Source organism: Heterocephalus glaber, unplaced genomic scaffold (assembly GCF_053883595.1).
Source record: "Heterocephalus glaber isolate CG9 unplaced genomic scaffold, H.glaber_assembly_v1.0 deba00000546, whole genome shotgun sequence".
Classification (NCBI taxonomy): Eukaryota; Metazoa; Chordata; class Mammalia; order Rodentia; family Bathyergidae; genus Heterocephalus; species Heterocephalus glaber.
The window spans coordinates 7245867-7250156 of NW_028258147.1; the positions used below are offsets into that span (position 1 = coordinate 7245867).

Here is a 4290-nt window from a genome sequence, read left to right on the forward strand (position 1 = left end):
AGAAAAAAAATCCAGCTGCTCAGTTGCATTAGCCACACTCCAGGCTCTCTGTTAGCTTCGTGCGGCCATCATACTGGGCAGCCCAGACACAGAAAGCACCATCGTTGCCGAGAGTTCTGCTGGACCACAGGAGGCATTGTGGAAAGCTCAGAGCAGGGCCCTAAGGGATAAATACATAGGGGTGGCAGAGAGGAGGGAACACCTCGGTTCCTACCCTCTTACCTTAGGGTCAGCCTTTGAGAAAGGAAAATCAGAAGAGTCCTGAGAAGCTCCAGGTGGGAAGAGGCACCCGGGCGCTTGGTCTCCGGGCTGGTGAAGCTCCTGCCGGGCTGCAGGATGTTGGGCTTGGATGACACTGTGTGCGCGCCTAGAAGGGACCTCCTGCCCCTGCCAGGGCTGGCCGGGATGTGCGTTTCAATGTGACCCAACTCTCTCCCTATCAGAAATGAATCAAAATGAAAAGGCCCCTCCTACAATCCTAGCAGGCTCCAGTTGATGAGGAAGTGTGGTACCAACTGACCATTACCCTGGGAGCAGCAAACCATCAGTACTCAGCCTGACATTTCCTGCTTCAGCAAGCATCCGAAGCTCGGTGCTGTGCCCAGTGAGTATTCTAAGGTTGAGCAAAGGAGACTCCCTCTAAAGCTGTGAGCTATTCAGGCTGAATTCGGAGGAGGTGTAGCCAGACTGTGGGTTATGAGTTTGCCTTGTGGGATCAGAGTCTCAGCTCCCTGGTAAACAGCACATTCCTTACTGGCTGCAGCTACTCAGCCGGGGTCCTTTTCTTGGGATGAACATGGTATTTTGAGCAGGGGGACTTGGGAGGGTTGAGATGGGAACTACTCAGAGAGGTGATCTGGAAGTGATTTGCCAAGGGTCATGGGGGACATGGGGCAGGTGCTGGGTCCTGCATAGCTTGTTCCAGAAACTAAACCACTTGTGCACACATGCTTGTCTCTGGTTCTGGGAGCCAGGTGAAGAGTGGTGAAAATTGCCTCAGGCTGTTACCATTGGTTATATCAGTGTGGTAGCTGTGGATGTGACAAGGGACTGCAGCAGACAGAATGGCTTTATACCCTTGTCAAATGTATCTTGTTTCACTGGTCACAAATGTTGTGATTTGAAAGGTATCAAATGAAGTAGAAAAATTTAGTCATTTATTTAATCCCTTTCCTCCCTCCCACAATGGCCTTTTGCTCTCAGCCACCAAATCCAGAGAGAAAACCAACCTGCTGCTACTGACAGTACAGCAGGAAAGAGTAAGAGTAAGTAACTCATGTCGGGGTCTCCTATGTGTCAGATGCCATGCACACATCAGGCACACAAGGAAGGGGCTTTTACTTCACTTTGTAGATGGAAAATTTTGGCTTAGGGAGATGAATTCTCCTCAGAAGGATTTAGCTAAAATATTTGTTTTTCTTTTTTTCTTTTTGGTACTAGAGATTGAACCCAGAGCCTTCACACTGAGCTACATCCCTAGTCCTCCTTTTCATTTTTAATTTTGAGACAGGATCTTGCTAATTTGCCCAGCCTGGCCTCAAACCTGCCATCCTCCTGCCTCGGCTTCTGGAGTAGCTGGGATTACAGGTAGGTGTGTGCCACCTTGCTTGGTGCTACAGGAAATTTAAAGAAGGGATTATTCGCGATCTGCAGACATAGTTAAGAGAGCCAACAAGGTCTATGGAGGCACTAGGGACTAACAAGAGTAGGCAGCCATTGCCACCCCTGACGAAGGGAGAGAAGAAGGGAGAGAAGGGAGAGTGGGGGCAAAGGAACCCAGGAGAGCAGGAGGAGGCCAGGAAAGAAAACCCCCACTGTTCCCTCTCTTGCCCTCTGGACTCTGCAAGTGCCTAAGCCAGAAGACATGAAGACCCGGAGTGCTTCGATCTGTAGGGGCTGCAACAGGTCCGTAGAGGAGGAGGGCAAGAAATGCAGAGCAACCAGCTCAGTCAGGAAGTTTGCGGCAGGAACAGAACTCAGAACTCACTGACTCACACTCTGCCTCTTCCACTTCCCCAGCATTGCACGCTCCTATGCCCAGTGCCTTCCCTGGGGTCCCCTCATAATGTAAGGAAGCCTGCAGTCTCACACAGGGGCTCGCCAGGCCAAGCGGGGCCTCAGTCAGGTCCTTCTTTCTCCAGCTGAGATGCTCCTTGTCGTCGTTGTTGTTGTCAGGCCAGGAAGGCTGCCCGTGGTCCCCTGGCCCAGTGGAGGAGCAGAGCCCTTTACTCCAAGCCTGACAAGCCCCTGCGCTGAGCCTGCACTGGGGTTCTGCCTCATTCACTGCTGTGCCTCAAGTCTAGACAGTGCCTGACACAAAAGAGGCTCACATTGGTTGCTCAATCGTGGAACTCAAATGATCTCCCTTTCCTCAGGACGCTGGGCTCTGATTTCATAGAGTGAATTTTCCAGAAGTTTCCTTACCTTCTGTTGCAAATAAAGAATGTTAATACTGACTTTTCACTTTGGACCTTGGTGGAAGATGACGATTATGATAATGTAGTAACATATTATGGGTGCTTAAAATGTGCCAGGCTACACAAAAAGCATTTTCTGTGCATTATTTCATTTAATATGTTGTGTCGGACACCTCTGGTGCAAATCCTGGTACCTCCTCACTCCAGTTCCACACAGGCTGCAAGCAGCACCACACAGGTGCATCCTGACAGCATCTTGCCTCAGGCCTGGCTGTAAACATGGCCTCCCTCCCTTTGGAATTCCTCTGGTGCTTGCACTCACTGCCTGCCTTTTACATTGCTCAGGTGGTCCTGAGCGATCGGACACTCAGATGCCCGTAGCAGTGGCCAGCTCCATCATGCAACCTTACAGGGCTGCCCATCCCTCCCTGTTTCAGTGTTCCCCCCTGGGATCACATTCCAAAATAACTGCTGCAAGCCTTTGTCTCATGCTTTGCCCTCAGAGAACACAGGCTCAAACAGTCCTTACAATAGCTGTGACACTGGTACTCTGTTGTTGTTGGCGACAGGGTTCTTATTTTGTAGCTCAAGCTGGCCTTGAATGCTCAACTCTCCTGCCTCAGCCTCCTGAGTGCTAGGATTACAGACATGCACCACCACTCCTGGTAACAGAAGTACACTTCTCATCCCCGGTTCTCAGGGGAGGAACCTGAGACTGAGAAAGTTCAATAACTTGCCAAGATGGTACAGTGGATAAGGGGAAAACTGTGGGAACATAGGAAATGCTCCTCTCAGGGAGTGGGAGAGTGAGTTTGCCAGTGATCTGCATCGAATCCGGGCTCTGTGGGCTGTGCCCAGGGCACTTACCCAGTATCTCCCAGCTGGCTCCCATGTGAAATGAGGACAAAGCCATCCCCACCTGCAGGGTCTTAGCACAGATCAGTAGTAAAGACTTCATATGCATAGGTCAGGCTCTAGGCTAGTTGCTCTTTTCGGGTGTTAATCTTTTGAGGCAGGTTTGTTTGTTTGTTTGTTTGTTTATTTATTGGCACCAGGAATCAAACTCAGATCCTTGCGCTTGCACAGCAGGTGGCGAAACCACTGAGCTAAATCCCCAGCCCTGAGGCAGGTGTTTTTAGAGCTCACGGTTGCAGCTAAGAGAAATTAGGCACTGAAATTGAAGTGGTTTGTCCGAAGTCACACAGCAGCGGGTGGCTGACCCAGGCGGAGTCTGTGGTCATGGATTCCCCAGGACAGGCCTCCTAAGCGGCATCCAGTGAACAGAAAGGATTTTCCTAAGCTTGGTGGGAAGACAGCTGCCACTTCCTTATTCCTTTTCCAGCTGACTGGCCCCGCCTTTCCTCTGCTCTGTGACCCCAGCTCCAGGTCCTAGAGGCCAGGCTGAGTCACAGCCTCTCTTAGGAGGCTGCACTCTACTCAGGCCTCCTTAGCTTAGGGGAGCACATGCCTGGGGAAGGGCTGTCGCCCTCCCTTTGGGCAGAGGGGCTGGGGGAGACCTTCAGGCCCTGCCCGGCTTGGGTAGGGGGTGGCTTCTCACTCCTGGTTTTCCGGTGGGAAGGAGACTGCTTTGGCAGGATTCACAGCTCGGCCCTCAATGTCCCTCTTTGCCTGTAAACTTGGGGCCCGTCTGACCTCCCTCTGCTTCCCAGCTGCACTGAGGAGTTTCCCAGCCTCCCTCATTTCCTCCCTTGGGCTTCTCCGTCAGCTCAGCCCCAGGCCCAGCCCTGCCCCCTACCCAGGCTCACCCCACAGGCCTAGCTTGAGCTCAGCAGCTGGAAAGTGGGGCCAGGATCAGCCAGTGAGGGGAAGCCACAGCATTGGAGCCAATCCTGGAGCTGCTGGGTAGGTAGAA

General features: G+C 52.1%; 1 long non-coding RNA gene across 1 annotated transcript; it reads left to right on the forward strand.

Annotated features, from left to right (window-relative positions):
• Positions 1–444: 444 nt before the first annotated feature.
• Positions 445–2324, forward strand: LOC110344263 (uncharacterized). Its single transcript, XR_015448696.1, has 3 exons — positions 445–604; positions 1441–1587; positions 2142–2324. It is a non-coding gene; the product is annotated as an uncharacterized LOC110344263 (long non-coding RNA).
• Positions 2325–4290: the final 1966 nt, after the last annotated feature.